Genomic DNA, 25,657 nt, shown 5'->3' with positions numbered 1-25,657 from the left:
GAAGGGTCCGGAGGTAAAGATTTATATATGGGAAGTTGTCAAACGGACACCGGGAAGTTTCGGGGTCATACCGGTATTGTACCGGGGCCACCGGAAGGGTTCCGGGGGTCCACCGGGAGGGGCCACCCCTCCCGGGGGCCACATGGGCTGCGTGGGGCAGGGAGCCAGCCCCTGGTGGGCTGGCCGCACCCCCTCCCTTGGGCCCATGCGCCTAGGGTTGAGGGGGGAACCCTAGAGGGGGCGCCCCCCTTGGCTTGGGGGGCAAGCCACCCTCTCCCCTCTCCCCTAGGCCGCCGCACCCCCCCTAGATGGGTTCTAGGGGGCCGGCCCCCTTCTCCCTTCCCCCTATAAATAGAGGGGTGAGGGGAGGGCAGCCAGACCACCCTCCAAGGCGCAGCCCTCCCCTCCCCAACACCTCTCCTCCTCCGTTGTGTGCTTGGCGAAGCCCTGTCGGAGTACTGCCTCTCCACCATCACCACGCCGTCGTGCTGCCGGTGGAGCTGTCTTCCTCAACCTCTCCTTCCCATTGCTGGATCAAGAAGGAGGAGACGTCTCCCGTCCCGTACGTGTGTTGAACGCGGAGGTGCTGTCCGTTCAGCACTTGGTCATCGGTGATTCGAATCACGTCGAGTACGACTACATCATCACCTTGCAAGCTTCCGCACGCGATCTACAAGCGGTATGTAGATGCAAACTCTCTCCCTTGACTCGTTGCTTAGATGAACTCATAGATGGATCTTGGTGTAGGAAAAATTTTAATTTTCTGCAACGTTCCCCAACACAAGGCACCCCAAGGTAATATTCAAGGAAGACTCAAGCACCTAAGCTTGGGGATGCCCCGGAAGGCATCCCCTCTTTCGTCTTCAAAACCATCGGTATACCTTACTCGGAGCTACATTTTTATTCGTCACATGATATGTGTTTTGCTTGGAGCGTATTTTCAATTTTACTTGCTGTTTGAATAAAATCATTGGATCTGAAATCTTTAATGAGAGAGAGTCCTTCCATGGCTGGTTAATTACTTGACTACTCATTGTCCTTCACTTACATCTTTTTGAAGTAGTTTGACATTTACTCGCGTGCTTCACGTATATCCTATGAGTAAATGGTTGAATGCATTGAATATCATAAATCTGAATTTATATATGTTTCACATGCTTGTACCATGGGGAGTAATGACTTCACACATAATAAGTATAGGTGGTAAATTTATTGGAAGTTAGCAAACGCAGTATTGGTCACTTGAACAATTCATGAAAGAATATTGAAGGAAGAGAGATTTCACATATAAATATACAATCTTGGACATCTTTTGTAATTGTAAGCACTCATTAAAATATGACATGCTAAAAAGTTGATGTTGGACAAGGAAGACAACTTAATGGGTTATGTTTTCCTATATCCGAATAGACGTTATATTGTTTTGGATCATCCAACATGTTGAGTTTGCCTTTTCCTCTCATGCTAGCCAAATTCTTTGCACCAAGTAGAGATACTACTTGTGCTTGCAAACATTCCCTAAACCAGTTTTGTCATGAGAGTCCACCATACCTATCTATGGATTGAGTAAGATCTTTCAAGTAAGTTGTCATCGGTGCAAGCAATAAAAAAATGCTATCTAAATATGTATGATCTATTAGTGTGAGGAAAATCAGCTTTATACGAACTTGTGATAGGGAAGAAATAAAAGCGACGGACTGCATAATAAAGGTGTTTATCACAAGCGGCAATATAAAGTGACGTTTTTGCATTAAGATTTTGTGCATCCAACCATAAAAGTGCATGACAACCTCTGCTTCCCTCTGGGAAGGGCCTATCTTTTACTTTTATCTTCTACCCTTATACAAGAGTCATGGTGATCATCACCTCTCCTTTTTACACTTTTTCCTTTGGCAAGCACTTTGTGTTGAAGCGATCCGGATATATATATATCCACTTGGATGTAGGTTTTCATAAAGTATTATTGTTGACATTACCCTTGAGGTAAAAGGTTGGGAGGCGAAACTATAAGCCCTATCTTTCTCTGTCTCTGATTAAAACTTTGAACCATAAATATCACGTGAGTGTTAGCAATTGTGAAAGATTAAATGATAGTTGAGTATGTGGAGTTTGCTAAATCAAAGCTCTTACATAGACCCTTCCTGAAAATAAGATGAATTGCAATTGTTTGATGACTAGGAGCATGGTTTGTTAGTTTTCAAGAAAGTTTATGATCTATACGTTATCATGTGAATAGCTTGTTACTTGATCATGAGAAGTTTTGTGAGTTGAGCTACTGTTATGATATATAATGATGCTACAAAAATTAACTAAAACTATCATTGATCAAACTTAAGCACTTGCTAGCATTCACACTTCATAAATTATTTTTTTTATCATTTACCTACTTGAGGACGAGCAGGAATTAAGCTTGGGGATGCTGATACGTCTCCAACGTATCTATAATTTATGAAGTATTCATGCCATATTTATAATTTTTTGTACATGATTTTGGCATGATTTGATTAGAACTAACCCGCACTGACGCTGTTTTCAGCAGAACTACCGTGGTGTTGTTTTTGTGCAGAAATAAAAGTTCTCGGAATGCGCTGAAAATCAACGGAGAATATTTTTGGAAAATATAAAAAATACTGGAACAAAAATCTATCGGAGGGGAGTCCCGAGGCCACCACGAGGGTGGAGGGCACCCCCCTAGGGCTCACCCCCTGCCTCGTGGACTCCCTGTGGGGCCCCTTGACGTGAAACCAATGCCAACCCCTCCTATAAATCGAGAAAACCCCAGAACAGAAGAGAGATCAGAAGTTCCGCCGCCGCTAGCCTCTGTAGCCATGAGAAATCAATCTAGGCCCTCTCCGCACCCTGCCGGAGGGGGCCATCATCACCGGAGGCCATGGGGGAGGATCTCGGAGGGGCCATCATTGCCATGAAGGCCAAGGACCAGAGGGAGAACCTCTCCCCATCTAGGGGGGAGGCCATGGAGGAGGAAGCACAAGGGGGAGAACCTCTCCTTCTTTCTCTCGATGGTGCCGGAGTGTCATCGGGAGGGGAATCATCGTCATGGTGATCGTCTTCATCAACATCACCATCCTCATCTCTTTTACGTGGTCCACTCTCCCGCACCGCGCTGTAATCCCTACTTGAACATGATGCTTTATGCCACATATTATGATCCAATGATGTGTTGCCATCCTATAATGTTTTGAATAGATATTCTTTGTCTTTGGCAGTGGCGAAGCCACCTCCCGGCGACCCCGGGCAGCTGCCCGGGCTAGTCCAAAAAATTACTACAAAGTACTACTGATAATCTATGGTTAGAAGACTTATTTCTTTGGGCAGGTAGCAGCTCACGCTGTCACAGTTCAGTCATGCCCGGGCTGCATTTATGGGATGGCTCCGCCACTGGTCTTTGGGTTGATTGATGTTCTAGATTGGTATGAGTTGTATGTTTTATTTCAGTGTTGTCCTATTGTGCCCTCCGTGTCGCACAAGCGTGAGGGATTCCCGCTATAGGGTGTTGCAATACGTTCATGATTCGCTTATAGTGGGTTGATTGAGTGACAGAAGCATAAACCCGAGTAAGGGGGTTGTTGCATATGGGATAAAGGGGACTTGATATGTTAATGCTATGGTTGGGTTTTACATTAATGATCTTTAGTAGTTGCGGATGCTTGCTAGAGTTCCAATCATAAGTGCATATGATCCAAGAAGAGAAAGTATGTTAGCTTATGCCTTTCCCTCATGAAATTGCAATAATTATTACCGATCTTGTTAACAATAGTTTAGGACAATTCCGCACACCGATCCATCATTATTCCACACTCGCTATTTATAATACTTAAGTAATATATTCGAACTTTATGATAACAACACCTACTTTTATATTTTAGCTCTCCGATATCATGCAAAGTTATCTTCTTCATACCCACAACATAGTTTTATTTCTCGTTTCTTGTTGGAAGCAAATGTTCGGTGTACGCAGAGTCGTATCAGTGGCAGATAGGACTTGAGAGAATATTGATCTTATCTTTAGCTCCTTGTGAGTTCGACACTTCATACTTATCACTTCCACCTTTTGGAAATTGCTACGATGATTCCCTGCACTTGGGGATTATCAACCAACTGCAAGGTGGACGACATACGTGATACGTCATCCATGGCCTTGCATGAGACGTTGCACGACATGATATCTCAAAAGGATGTGAGGGACGAGAAAAGGCGACAAAGCAAGGACGAGCAAATGAAGCAATAACTAGAGCTTCAAAGAAAGAAGCTTGAGATGAAGGAGGCGGTCAAGAAGAGGAAGATCGACATGGAGAAGGCGTCCCGACAAAGGCAGCTCGAAATTGAGGCCGCCAATGTCACGGCCAGGTAGAGGCAGCTCGACATCGAGGCCACCAATGCCGCAGCCAAAGCAAAGAAGGTGGCCCTAGCGATCATGAGCGTGGACTTGACCAAGATGATCGAGAAGACGAGGAGCTGGTTCGAGGCCAGGCAGAAGGAGATGTTCGACGCCTATGGCCTGAACTAGGTCGTCTATTCAGCTGTTGCCGTTCTTTTGGAGGCTGGCATGGGTGCCGACCGTTGGGCCGTTGGCTGTGTGCCAGCGAGAAACCTATTCATTTTGAGGGCTGGCTGTGTTACCGGCCACTGGTTGTTTTGCCGGGACAAAACTATTCATGTTGTAGGCTGGCTCTGTTGCCGACGAGGATGTGTAGGGCCGCTGGCTGTGTTGTCGCCGTGAACTAGGGCTGCCAGGCTGAACTAGGGTGTGGTTTATTCAAAAATTGGCTTTTTAAAAAGGATGCGGACAAGATGCGGCCGAGATGCATCCGCGCGTTGGGCGCACGGCTACCGCATTCGAGAAATGACCCGGACACGATCCCATTGTTCTATCCAAAAGGAAAAAATTCGGACAAAACAGACGTCCGTTTGGATTGTGCGCTAGAGTCTTGCCTTAGGGCGGCTTGCACGGAGCACGTCCTGCCGTGCGATGTTGGCGCAAGGATCGAACACTTTCTGAACCAAGGAAAAAGAGAGAGAAGGAAATGGTGCGAGCTGGCTCGACAGACATCCCCATGAATCTCTTGTCAGTTTTCCGTACGTGCAACGCAGCACATAAGTTTCATGGGCGTGCGTGCGTGCGGCTGATTCGGTGCATACACGCATGTGTGCGTGCGCTGGGTTGTTGTGCTCAGCATGGGCATGATGATATTATTACTCTGTTTTTTTCTTGGAGGGTCAGATATTTTTCTCTCCTGTCCGTCCATGAACTGCGAGTCGCGAGCTTGGGCGCGAGGGTGTTGCATGCAGAGCGACTGGCAAGTGGCAACTGGCTAGTACCGAAAAGTTTTAGTACAAGTAACAACTGTTACCAACAGACAATTTGTGAGTAGAGGGGAACAGTGACCGATCGTGTGTGTGCCTACGAACCAGCCACTGGGTTGGGTGAATAGAGACAACGCATAGCTGGTGCACGGAGGCAGCTACGTTCTTGTCTCATGTTGGAGTCCGTTGCAGCCGGTTCCTGCTGGAGCGTTTCGTTCCCGGCACGGGTGCTTGTTCGCTAGCTGGTTCCCCGGGCAAATTTGACCTATAGACAAAATTAAATCACAGAATGAACTATCCGTGAAACTATTTCACGCGGCTGACCCGTGGCGCAGTGCAATCCCAGGGAGCTAGGCGCTGCACTAGTGCAATGCCTAGGAGCTAGGCGTTACACTGTATAGTGTGGCGCCTAGCTCTCAGGCGCTGCACACGACTTAGTAATTTTCTGATCACACGTGTGCGACGCTGGCGGTGTAGCGCCTATCTGCGAGACGTTGCACAGTGTAGTGTGACGCCTTCGTGTCGGGCGTCACACAAAAAGGTCAGCCGCGTGAAATAGTTTCACGGATAGTTCATTCTGTGATTTGATTCTGTCTATAGGTCAAGTTTGTCAAATTTGCCGGTTCCCCCCCCCCCCCTCCCCCCGGCTCTACGCCCAATCGTCGTCAACTCACCGAGGCCATTCCATACTTATCCATTAGTTTTCATGGAACATCAGAACAGACACAAGTGCTCATACACGTGCATACACTCACCCTATATGGACACACACGCACACCCTACCCCTTGAATGCGCATCACCGAAAATCCTGAAATAAATCCAGAAATAAATGCGAGCACCAGAATTTAAACCCTGGTGGGCTGGGGATACCACACTCCCTCTAACCATTCAACCACAGGTTGGTAAGCTTATCCATATGTTGAGGGACAAAATTAGACTTTTCACTTTTGACAAATACGGCACTGTTATTTCTTTGAACTGAATACCAGACTGTCTTGAGATTGTTTCGGTAGATACCACGCTGATAGTACCAGTCGTGTTTTCTTTCGTTTGACACACTATGTTTTCTTTGGGTGCGCCTAATTGGCGCTCTCAGCGCAGGTTAGCCATCCTGGAGCTCGAAAGGAGAGATATAGCGGGCCAGCCAAGAAAAACGCGAAATCAGCGGTCGCTCGCTCGCACGTATCTTTTTCCCTTTGAGTCGGGGCTCGAATGCATTTGGATGGTACACCAGTTTGCCCATTGACTTTTGGAAGAAAAATTAAATCATAGATCTGGTATTTTTTTCCCAAATTGAGAAAAGTTCGTGAGTTTCAGAAAAAAACTGAAATAATTTGCAAAAAAGGAAAAGCAATCTATGAATTCAAACTGTTCAGGGAGTTTGAATTTTTTTTATGAGTTTGAAAAAAGGTCATTGATTTTGAAAAATAGTTCATCAATTTTGAAAAAAGTTCGCAAATTTGAAATAAACGTTCATTGATTTCAAAAAGAAAAGTTCACAAATCGGAAAAAAGTTCATTAATTTTGACAAAAGTTCATCGGATTTGAATAAAAATTCATTGAATTTTATTAAAAAGTTCACTAAAATAGAAAAGTTCATTGGTTTTGAAAAAAAGCTAACCGAATTTGATAAATGTTCATTTAAATTGAAAAAATTTCATCAGTTTTGAAACAAATCATTGATTTCAAAAAAATTCATGAATTTAAGAAAATAAAGAAGAAATAGGAAACAAAAAAATAAAGAAAAAACATGAAAAATGTAGGGGAGAGGGGCATTTCCTATACATATAAATTTAAAAAAAGTACGTATTCGCAAGCGTCAAAGTGGCATAGTGGTTAGTGTCCTTCACTTGGAAGGAAGAGATTGTGGGTTTGATCACTGTCGACCGCACCCTGCGTTTGAAGCGCCAAATAGGGTTTGGCATTTTCTTTGGCAAAGTTTGACTCATTATGCGGCCACGTTTTATTTTTGATTGCATAGTGGGCCTGTTGTATGGATATGTTCGATTGAGCCAAAGGAGACCTCATTGATATTTTGATTAGCCAATATGTTTGCTAAGGTGATGTATTTCCTTTTTTTTGCCAAAGGAAAATCAACTCGAGTTAGCTACATAGTATAGGCATAGACAATATTGGTCAACAAGCAAGATCAATATTTTGGTCATTATTAAAATTTAGTGGGGTCATAAACCAAACGAACAAGTATAAGATTTATTTATTTTGCTAAAAGGCCCCAGAACTATTAGGAAGGGTTGTAAGAAGTGCAATGCACCCCCAACACATAACAAAAAAAATACATCAAGGACCTTGTATTACCGAACAACTACTACTGCCGCCAGAATGAGCAGCGGATATGCTACTATCGCCGCTCCTCCAGTACAGTTGGCTTGACCTTATCGATGACGCCCGGGAAGTCTTCGTGAAATGCCCATAAGGACTAGCGTTCCAGAGCCACAGTTGTCGCCATCGAATCCTTGAATTGATCTGAAGCGTCTGGCACCAAATCTCGCAAGCACACACGCACGGCGAGAAAAGCTAACCTCGCTGACCCAAAGAGTTGGTAAGTATGTATGTTAGAGCTTCGTCGACTCTATCCTCATGGACAAACTCAATCAGAGCCTGAATGACCAACTAGAAGATGAAGCGCGCCATTCGGCGGAATGCCGCCCCTACCAGAAAAAACCCTAACCTAAAGCATCGGCCGCTTGAGCGGTATGTGGATCACGGGCTCACCGGTGAAGCTTGACTGGGGGGACTGGGGGGATTAGTGCCCTAGCCACCTCAGATGCGAGAGGGAGAGAGGAACCCTATAACTAAGGGATAAAAACTAAAACTAGTACAGAATTATAGAATTTCTTCTCTCTTATATATTTTTTACAATAAAAAAGTAAGGTTCATGTTCCGTTCCTTCCTTCACATACCCCCTTTTTGTGTACGCCTCTCCCATGATTAGCTTTTTGCCACTGACCCCCCCCCCCCCCTTCCCAGGAAAACCGCCTCTACTGGCTCACATTTTATTACATTATCAATAAAATCATTTTTTATAAGTAAATAAGTGTTGATTCCCACTAGAGTGATTTTGTCTCACTATGCCTATTCGGCGCAAGTTTTGAGAGAACTAACTACCCCCCCCCCCCCCAATCTATGTTCCCCTTCACTGAAAAGAAAACCCGCCCCTTTTTTCAGAACAAAAACCGCCCGAGTTAGATGGTCGAAAACTGTCCCGCGCATAAAACACAGACTACTCACCTACCCCTCCCCGTGACACTATCCCAAGAAAAGTTACGAGACCTCCTGTCCCACACATAAAACACGGACTACTCACCTATCCCTCCCAGGTGTCCCATCTAACATGTTTAGAGTTTAGTTTTTTTTCTAAACATGCTAAAAATTTATGTACTTTAAAAGAAGTCTATGAATTCCAAAAAGGTTCCGATTTTCTTAAAATCATGAACCCAAATTTGTCATGATTTAGTTTTTTTAATGAATTCAAAAAATGTTCATGAATTTGAAAAAATGTTTGCGAGTTCAAGAAATGTCCATGAATTTAGATAATATTCCCAGGTTTCAAAAAATGTTTGTGAGTTGGCAAATATATGTGAATTTGAATTTTTTTAATGAATTTAAAAAGTGTTTGTGCTTTACAAAAGGATTCGTGAATTTGGAAAAAATGTTCACGAATTAAAAATGGGCCCACAAATTTAAAAATGCTTACGACTTTGGTTTATTTTCTGGATTTCAAACAATGCTTCAAATTTCAAAACAGTCACTATTAACTGATAAATGTCCCGTATATAAAAATCTTCATGAATTTCTTAATATTCCTGAATTTCGAAAAATATTTCCAAATTTTAAAAATGTTCCTGGATTTCAAAACAGTTCCTGAATTTTTAAAAAATCATGAACACGAAAAATATTCATTCATTGAAAAATGTGTTTAGGAATTTAAAAAGTTCCTTGATTTTAGAAAATGTTCCGAATTTCAGAAAATATTCAATAATTTTAAAAAATCCTGAATTTCAGAAAATGTTCACGGATTTGGAAAATGTTCATCAACAGTAAATAAGTAAAAATAAAATGAGAAAACCTTTGAAAATCGACACAAAGAAACATAGAAAAGGGAAAAACTGTGGGAGAATCCTTCACAGAAACCTAAAAGTAAAATGGCTGTCCAAGCTACGCCAGCCAGCGACCCTGGGTGCGCATTTGATCGCTATTCCGCGCGGAATAGGATCGACCCAAAATTATGTCTAAGTAGTAAAAGAGGCCGTGTAGCGTGAAAAAAAGAAGTAAAAACGAGGAGCTCTCACTCTAATCCGACAATGTCGGGCTCTTCCACTCGAGGATGAAGATGAGCGGAGCGCCCATGGCGGCGGCCTTCCGACCAGCGGCGCAACACCTCGTCGCCCTATGCGACGACGCCCCTTCTCATTCCCGCTGCTCAAGCAGCTTTCGCCAGCGCCCTGCGCCTCTGCCGCCCTATAAGATCCCGTTCCCGTATCACTATACCTTCTGGGATTAGGTCGCCAAGATCTAGATTCGAGCTAGTGGAGCTGAATACGTATGTGGTCCTTGTAGAGCTCCGCCGCAGGTAGCTCATAGAGTCATAGTCGACAGCCGACGCCCACTGCCGCCGACATGCGCCTCACCCACGAGCTATGGGGGTCACCGGCGGCCGAGAGGACGGCCTCGCCATTGAGGTGAATAACGCGTATCCTTATCACTGAATTTGTGCTGGCCCGCGTGTCAATTTGATGGATTTTATCTGAGCTCCTTGTAGTTCCATCCAGGTGTTCTGTACTTGTGTTCTGAAATTTCTGCGAACTGAAAATGTTCAACTATCAGTTATACAGGATTTCAGGAACCGTGTGGAGACCTATACAGAATTCTTATGCTCAACTACCAGTTATACGCGTGTAACCGCGTGGAGGATTGCAGAGAACTGACAAGCGCAAGTGGGGCCTGGATATTTTCCTGGTTGACAAGTCTGTGGCCGCCAAGGATGACCAACTGATGCCATGGCTTGATCAACAGACCCACCCCAGAGCAGTATAGGTACCATTCACCATTAATCTGAGCGAGAGAGAGAGAGAGAGAGAGAGAGAGAGAGAGAGAGAGAGAGAGAGAGGGAGGGAGGGGAACGGGGAGCTAGAACGATGAGGCGACGGCATCAGCTGCTGGTTTCGCCGTCTTGTTGCCTGAGCGGCCTCGTGCTGCTGCTCCTCGCGCTGTCTGCTCGAGCTCAGCGGCAGGCACACACAGATCCCTCTGAAGGTGCGTGGCACAAGCACAAGGAGTTTTAGTACAACTACCTATACTTTATTCTGTTCCTCTTAACGCGCTTGGATTGTCTTCATGTGTCTTCCCTTGTGTATGTAATATGATCGCAGTGGCCGCACTGAACGCCATCTTCCGGCGATGGGGCCTGCGGGCGTCTGCGGCGTGGAACATCAGCGGCGAGCCTTGCAGCGGTGCCGCCACCGACGACACCGACATTGATGATGACCCAAACTTCAATCCGGCCATTAAGTGTGACTGCTCCTACAACGGCAGCACCGTCTGCCACATCACCAGGATGTAAGTTGCTCCTTTCGATCCCAAGAAACATTATCCACAATTTGCCAGTTGAAAGTTAGCCCAGGTTTGCAATGAAAAAAATGTTGTTTTTCAGCTTGAAATTGTAATTAGTGATAGTACAGTTAGGGCTGGCATGTTGTTGCTACGACTTGTATCAGACAAATGTAGTTCCTTATCTGAAAATAGCAAGACCAAAAGATTCTCATACCACCCATCAATGGCACTTATATGGAGGCTTACCTCATTGTTAGAATATACTCCCTCCGTTCGGAATTACTCGTCCAAGAAATGAATGTATCTAGATGTATTTTAGTTGTACATACATCCATTTTTATGACAAGTAATTCCGAACGGAGGGAGTATGTCGAAGTGTCCACCGTCAACCAGCAATGTTTGAGGTTTTTCTAGCAATCCATATAGGGTTAATTATCCTTTTGCCCTCAGTGGTGTCCATGTGCTCAGTTTTGCCCTCAGATGCGAATTGTGCTCAGTTTTGCCCCTAGTCCGTGCGCACCGACTCGTTCCGTGAACTCTGCCGTCTCCGTCAGGTCAACCTTTTGACTCGGCCCTTACAGGTGGGACCAGGCGGCAGAAACGGCCAATTTTATTCAGACCGTTGCACGCGTGGCTTGTGGGACCCAGCAAAGAGCCGTTGAGCAGAGAGCCGTTGGCGGGTGTGCTATATAAGCGGGCGACAGCGGTGGTGACCACGGCGACAGAGAGCACGGCGGTGACCACGGCGAGAGAGAGAGCACGGCGGCGGGAAGCTAGCTGTGGAGGGCGCGGCGGTGGGAAGCTGGCAGTGGAGGGCGCGGCGGCGTTGAGATCCCCTTCGGCTCCGAGCTCCATGTCTTCCTCAAGCTCCCGCGCCACCTCGCGGATGCAGAGCCGGGCGCGTGTGGACATGCCTGTCTTCGTCTGTCCGCGGTGCCGGGCGGGCGTTGATCGAAGGGTTTCTCAGACACCGAGGAACCAGAATCGTCCGTTCTACGTGTGCAGCGAGAATGGGGTAAGAATCGGGGCAATTGCACCATTTTTGTCGTCGGGATGTTTGAGCAATGGGTTGATCTGTTTAGTGTTCATGCAGGTGACATGCTTCTTTCTTTGGGTCGATGCTCTGGCCAAGACTCTGATGAATGAACTGCAAGAAGAGCATGAAGAATGGTTGCGCATGTTGCCACGAACGGCAGTGGCCACACCACGAGCTCCGGAAGAAGAGATGGATGGCGAAGCACGCACTGACAGAGAGCTAGCTATTGAGCTTAGGATGTTGAAGAAGAAGGTTAGGAAGCTTGAAGATCAAGCACTACCAATACCCATTTGCAAATACTTTTGGGCATTTCTAGGTATGGTAATCGCACTGGTTGTAATGTTGAAAATGTATGGAAAGGCATGAATTATGAAGGAATTTGTAATCTTGAAATTGTTTGAGAAATTCACCTAGTTTAAATGTTGGTTAAAGTTGTTTAAATGTTGAAACAAAAAGAGAAGAAGTGACCAACATTTAAATATGTTGGAAAAAAAGAGAAGAAATTAGGAATTCAGAAACTTTTGATCAATGAAATGCAGCTCTCTGCTCTGCCTTTCTGTCCAAAAAAAGGTTGCTCTTGGGCCAAATTCAGAGCGTAGAGCCAAGTGCAGGCTAGACTAATGGGCCAACTGCATCCAATTAGGCCCATTCAGGGGTTTTCTTGCGTATTTTTCTGTTTTCTATTCTGATTTAATTTAGGCAGTAAATCATAATGCTGAAACTTTTTGTGGAAGCTAATTGAATTATTCCGGAGCCAAATAATTAATGTTAGAAATTTTTTGGAGCTGTTAATTAATCCAATTCAAATACACCGTGATTTAAATGAAAGACCAAAATGTCATGAAAAATGTGCCTCAGCTCTGGTAGAGGTTTACGCCAGGTGCCAAAATAAATGAACATTTTTTAAGGGCATTACATTGAGAAAAACATAATATGTCTAAAAAATGAAGGGTGGAAAATGCACAAAAAATTGGTGCGCCTGGGGACTCAAACCCAGGACCGCGTGGGTTTGTGGTGTTTAGGGCTACGCTGGTAACCGCTAGGACAGATGGCAAGACTTTGACATGGGTAGAGAAAGAAGGTATACATAGTGAGACTGTGAATTTTTTTAAAAAAAAATAGTGAGACCGTGAATGTTGCACACGCGTGAGAGTGGTTTTCCTTTGTTTTGCACTTAAATTTTGGAGGGTTGGAAGGTTGAAAATGTATGTTGCACTACCACATGATTTTGGTCAGAGTGGCACTTGGTTTAGGGTTAGAGTGGCACTTGGTTTAGGATTTAAAGGGAATAAATTTGCATGTTAGTTCATGACTTTTTGTTTGAATGAAACAGAGGGCTTCTCACCCCCTCCGAAAACCACAAGTTCTCGAACTTCATGACTTGTTTAGGGAAGAAATGATAAGTTTGGGCACGGACATTTTTTAACACACATAATAAGATGGAACACACCGTACCATTACAATAACTTAGATAAGTTCACGGACAGTTCACGGACACATGATGAAACATGACATGACACGACACGACATAGAAAAGCAACAAAATAAAAAACCAAACATGACGAGCTTGACTCCGGGCTTGAACATCTTCATCTTGACCTCCTTCTTCCACCTTGGCCGCGCGCGCCCCTTCAACACCGTCTTCATCTTCACACCTCCTCCTCCTCGTCGTAGGGAAGGGAGTGCATCTGGCCTGGAGCGGGGAAGATGCGCTCGTAGTTGGTGTAGATGTTGTAGACGGTGAAGAAGATGGCCTCGCAGCCGCACCAAAAGACTTGGCCGAGGAGCTCGCGCGCGTCAAATGGGTTGGTGAAGGTGATCGTGAGCAGTAGGAGGATGCCGCCGCGGTCACGAACCTCGTTGAGGGTGAACATCCTCGGCGAGCCCCGTGGGAGGTGGGCATAGCCGGCTCTGAGGAAGGCGCGGGTGAGTTCGACGGAACCCCTCCACCTTGAAATAGCCCACACACGGAGCTCCCTCTCCACGAGCACGCCCGGTGGGTAGCGCAGCTCCGGCACCACAGGCGGACGGCTGAAGGTCGGCCCGTTGAACTGCATCTTCTTCACTTGGTCTCGCTTGGGGAGGGCTCGGTCGCTTGGGTGTTTGAAGTTGGAGAGGATCGGATCTGGCTTGTGGGTGGGAGAGGAAGAGAGGCACCCCATTTATAGGCCTGTGGGTGGGAGAGGAAGAGAGAAAGGATGAGAACGGTGCGTGTGTGAATCCGGACGCGTGTGTGTATCCGTTACGTTTTGCACACTTAAATTTTTGCACGAAAACGATGCATCTTTGACCGGGCAGTGCATGTGAACCGATGCCCTGAACCACCTAGCTCGCCTCGCTAGCCTAGCTCGCCTAGCGCGCCTCGCTCGCCTCACTCGCATGCATGCACGTCGCCGCCTCCCGCGCATGCGCAAACCCACGTAGCCGCCTCCATGCATGCAAGGCCTGGAAAGGCTGAGACGGGCTATTTACTGCAGTCTCAGGCCCAGACAACGAGACGGCCCAATGGTCCATCCAGCGCGCCCGATATTTGTTAAGAAAACAATCTCCCAGCCAATCAGATTGCATCTCGCGGATCGCCCCCCTCCTCCCCGCAGATTCCTTCTAGAAGGGTTAGATCGACGGCCCTTGATCACCGCTAGGGTTAGATGAACGGTCCTTATTCAGCGCTAGGGTTAGCGGGGTTTGGGAGGGGTTTGGAGCAGTCAAAGCTATGTTTGACCAGATTTCAAATGAGCATAATAAATTAAATAAAAATCAGAAAAATGAAAAACCTGCGCACATAGTCTTCTTATGTCATATACTAACGATTTAAGTTGATAAACAAGCTTTACATACATTTAAATGATAAGTTCATGTGTATTGTATGATATCTCGAGTATCTCAAACTCTCTTGTATGAAGTGAAGAGAAGTGTTTTGGGGAAATGAACATGAAAATTTCAAAAAACTCACCACAGCTTCATTTTGGAGTGACTAAGAAGGATCCAGGCTTAGTTTTTCATTTTGATGTTTTACACTTGTTTAAATCTTGGTCAAAGTTAAGTTTGACCAGAATTCAAATGAGCAAAACAAATTTAAAAAAAAAATCAAAAAATGGAAAAACCAGCGCACATAGTCTGTACATATAGAATATATGTGTAGGAAAGTTATTTGACTGATTTAGATAAGGTCGAAAAAAACCTTGCTTAGAAATGAGGCCGTTTACCCTACCTTTGGACCCCTCTTTTTAGCACATTTTTCATGAAAATTTCAAAAACCTCACCACAACTTCATTTTGGATTGACTAAGAAGTATCCAGGCTTAGTTTTTCATTTTGATGTTTTAGACTTGCTTAAATCTTGGTCAAAGTTAGGTTTGACCAGAATTTAAATGAGCAAAATAAAATTCAAAAAAATCAAAAAAAGGAAAAACCATGTGCTCATTCAAACATCATCCAACAGATATTTAAACATCATGTCAAACATACTTCTAACATAGGTCCAACATCATCCAACAGAAATACAACATGTCAAGTGATAAATGTTTCATAATACAACATCATTCCTTATTCATAATGTTTCATAATTGTTCATAGATAGCGTTGGGGCTTCTGTCTGTTCCTTGAGCTTCTTGTCATCACTTTGCTCCTCGTGCACCTTGTGCTCATTGTTTCTTCTCTTCTTCTCTTGGTTGTCGGTACCTTGCGCGTCTTCTTCAAACCTACCATAGAGCTGTGCAAAACATAAAGGGTCCAAACATAAACGGTAATGAGATCGTGTCAAGTGATAGATGTACAGTAGTATTTGACCCTTGCAAGATTTACATACCTAGCATAACTCACAACAACAGAAGGTTGGTCACCATTTGGAGCCTCACTTGGATCATCATTTGGAGCCTCACTTGGATCACCATGATCACCATTTAGAGCCTCACTTGGATTACCATTTGGAGCCTCACTTGAATCATTATTTGGAGGATATTTTGGATCATCGTCAAAATCATCCGGCTATTGACCATCATTTTCATCATCTGTTGAGGCAACCGGCTGTTGACCAACATTTTCATCATCTGTTGAGGCAACCGGCTGCTGACCAACATTTTCATCGAAGCCTTCATCGAAACTCTCTCCGAATGCTGGATCTACTGTGTTATCACAATACTTACAGAAATGACCAGACCCACCACATCTTGTGCACTTACGCTTCCTCGCTCCAAGTCCAGCTCCTTCGCTGCGAGGTCTTATTCGACTCTTCCTTGGTCTACCTGCTGCTCTCTTCAGAACTGGAGCGCAAAGCTTGAATCTAGGGTCCACCATGTCCCATTGTTGTTTTCCCTCCATAGCAGGCAAGGCATAAGCATATGTGGCTTTGAACCTTGCAACAGAGTAGTAATCATGCACATACTGCTGTATGTTCCCTGCTGGACCTGGAAGAGAAGTGATGAAAAACAAGGCATGAATGCATGGCAACCCAGTTATCTGCCATTGCCTACAACTGCAAGTTCTAGCTTCTAAATCCACTGGATATCTCCATTCCCTCTTCTCTTTATCCAAATATGATATCTCTGCTGTGGTACCCGAGCAAAGCGTCATGTTCATTTCCAAGCCTGTTGTCTTCTGCTTCAGTTCATTCATCACGGCAGGGATGATAATGTGGCCCATGAATTTTGCCTCGGCTATTCCTGCACGATAATGAAATTTCTGCATGTATTCTATCCTTATTCTGTCAAGCAAATCCACCACATAATGACCCTTTAGTTTCCGGATCGTTGAGTTGAAAGACTCTGCTAGATTATTGTGCACATAGTCAACTTTGCTCACTTCACTGAATTGGCTTCTAGCCCATAACTTGGAGTGGTGTGTTTCCAAGTATTCTTTCACTTTGGGATTCATGTATAACTGTCTCAAGTGGTAGTTGTGCTTCTTCACACTGCATGTCAAAGATGCTGGCCATAAATTGTCGGTATACACCTTTCCTTTGAATTTCTTCATGAAATTTGCAGCAAGGTGACGCATGCATTCCCTATGCTCTACTCCAGGGAACACATTGTCCACGGCCACTTCTAAACCTTTGCAGGCATCTGTATGAATGACCAACCCATTGGGATGTGCAATAGCCCGGCGGAGATTATGCAAAAACCAAGTCCAGCTCTCCTCAGACTCTGTCTCTAGCACACCATAGGCAACTGGAAATACAAAACTATGTGCATCAACTGCACAAGCTGCTACTAACTGTCCTTTAAACCTTCTTGTGAGAAAAGTGGCATCAATAGCCAAATAAGGCCTGCAGCCTGCCAAAAAACCCCGGCGACAAGCCTCAAAGCAGACAAAAACCCTTCTAAAACATTCCTTGGTCTTTGTCACTCCCCTGAATGTGTACTCCACGGTGTGGTGATCAATATCTACAATACTACCTGGGCTTGTCCTCTCCACTTCACCTTTGAATGAATAGAACAATTGAAAACTTTCCTGCCAGTTACCATAAATAGAATCCATAGCATGTTGTTTACCATTGAACAACCTCATGTATGGTAAATCTATCTTGAACTTATCTTTGATGTTCTTCTGCAATTCCTTTGGACCCACTTGCTGGTTTTCTTTCACCCACTTTTTTACTTCTTCTGCCACCCATCTTGACTTGGCTCTACTGATTGTATCCTTCCTAAGGGTTGATTCCTGACATGTGTGCTTAAAAGGATTCACTTTGACCTGAACATTAGTGCTATTCCGCATTTTAGCTGCAAGCAGCCTCCATGGACAACCCTCAGTCGGACAGTGCACTCTGTAACGTACTTGATCGCTCTTGTCAACTTTGAAAGTACGTTCTACCTTGATGCAGTATGTCACAAGTGCATTTCTACACTCATTCATGGATGCAAAAACTGTACCTTCTTCCATTTGAGGGTTCAAAGGGTCCCATTGAACAGCTGCAAGGTCTTCGTCCTCACCCATCGCGTCATCATCCACACGGACTGCATTGTGAGCCTCATCTTGGTTTTCAGCCCTAGGTGCCCGTCGTAAATTCTGAATAACATCAGAATATAACTTCTCTTCATCAACCCCAGAATTGTAGCCATCAGGCTCCACTTCAAGGGGGACCCTACTGCTGTTGCCCACACTTGTCGAGCCATCACGTCGCCATGCACCAACTGAACTGTTCTGGCTAGAGATGCCATTACGACGACTTGATTGTCCCCGAGATGTTGCACCCGCCATCCTAGGTCCAAATGCCTGCTCAAGCACATCAACTTGCAGCCTCACATGGAAATTATCTTTCTCTTTATGCCTAACAAACATGGTAGCTAGCTCTTCATCATTACTAACTGTCACCCAATTCTTTCCCCCATCATAGTATTTGTAAACCACTTCATCAAGCAAACCCCAAGGATATTGGCTACAAATCACCTCCCCAAATTGTCTGAAACTCCAATTACTAGCCATTGGCAACCGATAATCAAAACCTCCTTGGTATTTCTTCTTATCCTTTGCATCGAACATGTACCGGTCCCTTCTAATGTGCACCATGAAAGCAAACCGCAACTCCATCCTAACCGGCGAAAAACAGAGACGCAATCAGCACACTAATTGGGCAAACCTACTCGAATCGAGTGTTCAAATGCACAACTAAGCTCAATCTAAACAAGAGGCGAGACTTACCCCTCGGGAACCCAGTCGTGGACGCGGCGGATCTCCGGCCCGATGCCTGCCTCGCCAAATACTCCGGGGTCGTCGCTGCTCTCCATTTCGCCCTAGGGTTCTTCCTCCTAGTTCAAATAGCTCCAGCAGCCCCCCACCTTTGAGCGCTCCGGCCGGGCGCACGGAAGGAGGCCGCGCCGCGGGTCGAGCAGGTGGCGGGCGCCCCACCCGTGGCGTCGCAGGAAGGTGGTGGGCGTCACAATGAGCCGTGGAGCGTAGGCGCAGGGAGGTAGCGGCGGAGCAGGGCGTGCAGCTGGTGGCGGGGCAGGTGCTGGCCGCGACGCAGGTGGCGGCGGCGGCGGCGCACGACAGCCGGCCGGGCGGATGGGTGTGAGCTAGAATGATTTGGGGATTTAGTTGCAGGGGCCTACATGTCAGCTCCGGACCCACGTCCACGCGGTCCCACGTGTAAGCTCCGGACCCACAACTACTAACGCCGGCGGACGGAATGGACTCAAATATGGCCGTTTGGCCTCGTCGTAGTTGCTGTGCACGGACTAGGGGCAAAACTGAGGACAATTTGCATCTGAGGGCAAAACTGAGCACATGGACACCACTGAGCACATGGACACCACTGAGGGCAAAAGACAATGCACATTAGAATTTCTCTATGATCTATATTGCTTTGGCAAACTTGTTGAAAAAAAAGGGATATTATCCAATGTGTCTTCATGCTTATGAACTCACCACAGTTGGTGTTTTGTATGAATAGTTGCACATCCATCCTAGTCGATGCTTTCAAGTTGTTGACCTATTACTTATGTTCTTCCATTTATTCATGCAGGAAAGTATATGCACTAGATGTGGCTGGTCAGATTCCTGCGGAACTGCAAAATCTAACTTACCTGGCAAACCTGTATGAACTATTTCCACCATCAAGCTTCAAAGCTAATGGACACCCACTTAAAGTGTTACACAAGCTAATAGTACCCCTGGTTAGTGTCTCTTGCATGCCATCAGCGGGCGAGAGAGGGAGTACAGTACACTTCCATAGACTTATCTGTTCTGGTCTTAGAACTATAGGTTAGAATGGTGTGGAGAAAGTATTCATGTTTTACACATACAGTTTCTTTGTTGCTTAGTTATGCCTCTTTCAGTAGATCACCTCTATTGATGTGTTTAGTTTTCAGATGTCCTTTCCTTTATTTACATATTATTTTCAATCGATATACTTCTCCAATAGCTAGAAACATTGAGTTTAACTCAAACAAGCTCCCACTACTTCCATAGTAGTTCATGCAATAACATGTAGTATGTTACATATTATTTGGTAGCGTGGTAGTCTAGTTGCTTTTACTCTCCAAGGCCTGTACGAATTAATTTATGATGCCTGCCAGCCAGTAAGAGTTTCTAGTTTCTACAGATGCGACTTTGGAAACATTAGTTTTATATTGATTATCTGAAACACTCAAAAAGTAACATTGATTATCTGACTCACTTTCAGGAATTTAGGGCAAAATTACCTGACTGGATCTTTACCGGCATTTCTTGGAAAGCTGACTCGGTTGCAATATCTGTAAGAATTACGATTTGAGCTTCTCTGAAGCATTTAAATGTAAATGGTTGTACCATTATGTGGTATCTTGTGTAGTGCATAACTTCCCCTGTTTTTTTTCTTTCAAAATTACAAGATCTTTCGGAGTCAATGCATTAACTGGAGTTGTACCGAGGGAGCTGGGAAATCTCAAGAATCTCATTTCGCTGTAAGAGAATATATCTCTTGTTATTGTGGCAACTCTAATCCAGCACAAAAATATTGTAGCCATGTGGATCTTGTTGATCTGTTGGTTCATTTTATTTGTGATGATGCTCACAATCTTTTTGTTTTTGGAAGTAACCGCGCAAAGTAAAGAAAAAGTACAGGCTCCGTAAATCAAGCACCTGATTTTTCATGTACCAATTGTGTCATATTTGTATTTTCTGAACCTACATTTCCTTATGTTTCAGGTCCATTGGAACAAATAAGTTGGTTGGTCCACTCCCCGAAGTAGTAGAAAACTTGACCAAACTTGAGCAACTGTTATGTCTTGGTTCTGCTTGACCCAATGTCCCTTGTAAGACCCATGTTTCAGAACTCAGCATAACCATTTCTCTCTTTCAATTTCAGGTATATTGATAGTTGTGGTTTAAGTGGAGAGCTGCCATCTACCTTTTCCAAACTTAAGGGCCTGAGAGTCCTGTGAGTTTTCTTATCATACTTTCTAATCTGTTATAAAGTCATTAAGCACAGTCACTGCATTAACTTCGTTCTTATTTATCCAGATGGGCATCAGATAACGAGTTTATCAGAAAGATACCTGATTACATTGGAAGCTTATTGAATTTGACGGACCTGTAAGATATCATATGAATAATTTTTAGATGAAAATAATGAAACTGAGCCAAGAAATGATCCGCATATGTTTTCAATGTTCACGATAGGACTGAAGTTACTGTTTTTTTTCTAAAAAAAAGTTCAGATCATTCTACTCCCTATTGTATCACATTTTAGAGTCTGCTTTCATAATTTGTAAAGGAATTGACTCTTTTCTCTGCTAATTAGATGTATGTGTCAATGCAGGAGACTCCATGGAAATAACTTTGACGGTCCCATTCCTGCAAGTTTTTCTAATCTTGTCAACTTGGCAAATTTGTATGTTCTTCCTACTTTAGATTTGGTACAGCTGTTGCGCAATTAGTTTGAAAATCGGGCTTGTTGTTCACCAACTTCTGTATGGTGAAGGCGAATAGGTGATTTTACGGGAGAGGTGTCTTCATTGGCTTTTGTGGTTAACATGACATCATTGAATACTCTGTACGGTGACATAGTTTGCTCTTCAGCAACTTTTTATTAGTTTGAACGTCACAACTTTGTATTTCTTCGCATTTATGGGATAATCCTAAACCACTTTATTCTCTTCCTACAGAGTTCTGCGGAACTCCAGGATATCTGACAACCTTGCTTCAGTGGACTTCTCGAAATTTGTTGGACTCAATTATCTGTAAGCAACTTTGGACAAAAATTATGTGCTTAACATTACTGAGGAACTGTTTGGAACCTACTGGTAGCTGAGAGTAATGTTTGTGTTAAAAGCTCTTTGTACATTCTGGGCGAAGCAGGGACTTGAGTTTTAACAGCATCACAGGCAAAGTTTCTCCAACCCTTCTGAACCTGAATCCCCTCAATTTCCTGTAAGGATATCTGTAGAGAATCTAGTGTTTTTCGCAATCCCATTTGAAGTAGTATTTTCATTTTCTCCAAACTAAAGTGTCGATGAATCAGATTTCTTGGGAGCAATAACCTCTCTGGGAGCCTACCAGACATGATTAGCCCTTCACTTACTACTATGTGAGCTGTTTTTTACCTTCGTTTTATTTTATTTTCCTGTTTCATGTTGACAACGTGTATGTCCGCTAATCTGTCTGGCAAGATTGGATGCGTCTTGATCTTTTTTTTTCATCCTTTTGATTAACATATCTGCTATCTGTCTTTGTAGTGATCTGTCATACAATATGCTCTCAGGAAGATACCCTTCTTGGGTTAACATGAATAATTTACATGTGTAGGTTTTCTCTTCCAGTTCCTCTCCCTCCTTCCGGAAATACTTGTCCTAGAAATGGACATCCATTTCTAGGACAAGTATTTCCGGACGGAGGGAGTAGAAGGCAGACAAAATCAATGCACGCATGTTTCATTTTCAATCTGGAATGTGAAACCACAAACTTTCATGAACATGGCAGTTTGTGACCTAACCTAACTGTCTGAATGGCATTTCTTTTAGGAATTTGGTGTGGAACAACTTTGGGATAGATAACTCGAACAACAGGTTTTTTTTCTATTACTTCATTTAGTTGCCCATCATATCTATAGAACACTTTATTAACCATGTGAGTGAACGGTCTGTTTTGTTCCTAGTATTTTGCCTTCAGGACTAAACTGTCTTCAGCGAGATACTCCATGTTTAATTGGTTCTCCATCTCGTGAGTCCTTATCTCTCAATTCTTAGCAGTATCTGCTCTGGGCATCACTAAAATCTGTATCACTTATTTATTTGTCCTAATCTGTAGATTCTTCCTTTGCGGTAGACTCTGGTGGTAAGAGACCCATCAGAGGCTCAGACAACTCTATTTACGAACCTGATGATGCCAGTCTTCAAGGTGCATCATACTACGTTACAAACTCAACGAGATGGGGTCTTAGCAACATCGGGAAATTCGTGGATTCCCCCAATGGGAGTTACATAATAGACACTTCTCGCCGGTTTACCAACACACTTGATTCTGAACTATTTCAGACAGCCAGAATGTCACCATCTTCATTGAGATACTACGGCATTGGGCTCAAGAATGGCATGTACAAAGTTGTACTTCAATTTGCAGAGATCTTTTTCCCAGGTGATCAGACATGGAAAAGCGTGGGAAAGAGGATTTTTAATATATATATCCAGGTGGCTTATTATTGAATATATCAGCAAATGATAATATTTTGCAATGATTCTCATTTGTTTTATGTACTAAACCGATTCTAGAATATCCCATTTTTCTCTGTAGATTTTAATATCTTTTACCTACTTTCATCGTGCAGGGGGATCTTAAAGAAACAGATTTCGATATAAAGAAACAAACAAATGGAAAATCTTACACTGTTGTTGAAAGACAGTATATTGTTGAAGTAACGAATAATTTTCTTGACATTCATCTCTTTTGGGCTGGAAAGGGCACTTGTTGTATTCCTAACCAAGGGTTCTACGGGCCATTGATCTCAGCAATAAGCGTATCCTCTTATGGTACTGTTGTGCTACTCGTTACTCAGTTATTTACATAAATAACTCATATTACAGCATTCCACTTTCTATTATCTTATTCCTACTGTAGGTAGCAACGGCGAAGGGGATCCTGGTCCACAGAAAAACAGCAGTACCAATAGAACAGGTTTGGTTGTTGGAGTTGTAGTCTCTGTTGCAGTTTTAGGGTTTCTAGCACTCGCCGGGGTCTTTGTTTGGAGATAGAAAAGGAGGAGGTTAGAGGTGGAAATGGAAGGTAACACAAACAGTAAAATTGATGTGCTAATTATGGGGAGAAATTGACACGTGATTCTTTTTGCAGAGCTGTTCAGTATAGTTGGAAGGCCTAACATCTATAGTTACGGTGAAATAAAATCTGCTACGGACAGTTTTAGTCCTAGTAACATTCTCGGAAGCGGGGGATATGGAATTGTGTACAAGGTTGGTTACATTACCAACAAGATTAAGCAGCTCTACATTTCATTGTATCTTTTGATACAAGGAAATCATGAGTTTCTATTCGCAATTGATTGTTGCTATTCGCAATCTACTAAACATATTGTACTCGTTTCATGCCGAAATCATGAGTTGTATCTTCTGTGTACAGGGTAAGCTACTTGATGGGAGAATGATAGCTGTAAAGCAGCTGTCTTCTACATCTCATCAAGGGAAAAAGGAGTTCATGACAGAAATTGCAACCATATCTGCGGTGCAGCACCGAAACCTTGTGAAGTTGCACGGTTGTTGCATCGACAGTAAGACTCCACTTTTGGTCTATGAGTACCTGGGAAAGGGGAGCCTCGATCAAGCAATCTTTGGTATACCTTTTTGTTCTCCACCTCAAATTTTTCCTCGGTGCCATGAAAAGTAAGTATCCTTCCAAGTGTCTAAACATTTGGTGAAAATGCAGGCAAGACAGACTTGAACCTAGATTGGAGGACACGCTTTGAGATATACGTAGGCATTGCAAGAGGTCTAGCATACCTCCATGAGGAGTCAAGCATGCGAATAGTGCACAGGGACATCAAAGCCAGCAATGTCTTGCTCGATGCTGATCTCAACCCTAAGATCTCCGACTTCGGGCTGGCCAGGCATTATAAGGACAGCATGACGCATCTCAACACCTGAGTTGCTGGCACGCTGTAAGAACTATTTTTTGTTTTGTTTGCGATAGGCTGTAAGAACATTTGTTGTGCATATTAATCAATCCATGCACCTTGATACGGAAAATCAATCAGACACTCACTGTATTCTCTGGTTTTAGTGGTTATCTCGCACCCGAGTACGCCATGATGGGAAACCTGACGGAAAAGGTGGACGTTTTCGCATTTGGCGTCGTGGCACTGGAGATCATCACGGGACGCCGGAACTTCGATGACAGCCTAGAGGAAGATGAGAAGTATCTTCTTGGACGTGTAAGCTTTCCAAGACCTCAAAATAAACCATCTACTTCACTCTGTACAGCTCAGCATACTAAGGAGATTAACCTCACCACAACTCGCAGGCCTGGCATCTGCATGAGAGCCAACGGACACTTGAACTGCTAGACAATAAACTTGCCAAATTCCACGACGAAGAGGCTGCGCGACTCATCAATGTCGCTCTTCTTTGCACGATGGGCCTGCCTCAGCAACGCCCACCGATGTCCAAGGTCGTGTCCATGCTCACGGAAGACGTCGAGATGGCCGACGTGGATACGACCATGAGGCCTAACTACGTCCCTGAATGGCAGCTCAGGAGCTTGAGCAGCAGCTTCTTCTCAGGGTCGGGGTCGTCGGTTCAGCAGTCCACGGGCAGCGAGGTCAGTGCGCCGTCCAGCTCGAGCAAGAAACCGGCCTGGATCCACAGGGACACCTCGCCGCTGGCTCTGTCGCCTTGTTCTAGTGGCGGGATCGACGAGGGAGCGTGAATGCCCGTGCCTGCAAGGCTGCAGATTTTAGTTCGAGTTGAGAACCTGGATCTTGTCCTTTCCAACATTGGGTCCTGAACTCTTGATTCCTTCATTGCTATACTACTCCCTCTGTTCACTTTTATAAGGCGCTGAAGAATTTCAGACAGCGTGCAAAGTAGCCTATTTTCAGTTGTCTGAAATGACTTACAAAAGTGAACGGAGGGATTATCATATTTCGTTAGTTTGTGTAGAGAAGAACGTTACCGTTGAATGAAGAGAAAGGCATTTGGAATCTGAATAAATCTGCTGTTAATCTGTCAGATCCTTGTGTCTAGTGTTAAAGATGGCTCGAGTAAAATGTCCTTTAGAAATTTCCGGTATATCAAAATACCTCTT

At 44.3% G+C, this 25,657-nt stretch overlaps 1 pseudogene; it reads left to right on the top strand.

Moving 5' to 3' along the window:
• The first annotated feature begins 9,628 nt into the window (after positions 1–9,628).
• LOC123071972 (probable LRR receptor-like serine/threonine-protein kinase At1g56130) lies at positions 9,629–25,363 on the top strand (annotated as a pseudogene).
• The last annotated feature ends 294 nt before the right edge of the window (positions 25,364–25,657 follow it).

Source organism: Triticum aestivum, chromosome 3B (assembly GCF_018294505.1).
Source record: "Triticum aestivum cultivar Chinese Spring chromosome 3B, IWGSC CS RefSeq v2.1, whole genome shotgun sequence".
Lineage (NCBI taxonomy): Eukaryota > Viridiplantae > Streptophyta > Magnoliopsida > Poales > Poaceae > Triticum > Triticum aestivum.
The sequence above is the reverse complement of the archived record's forward strand: the minus strand, read 5'-3'. Positions and strand labels throughout refer to the sequence as shown.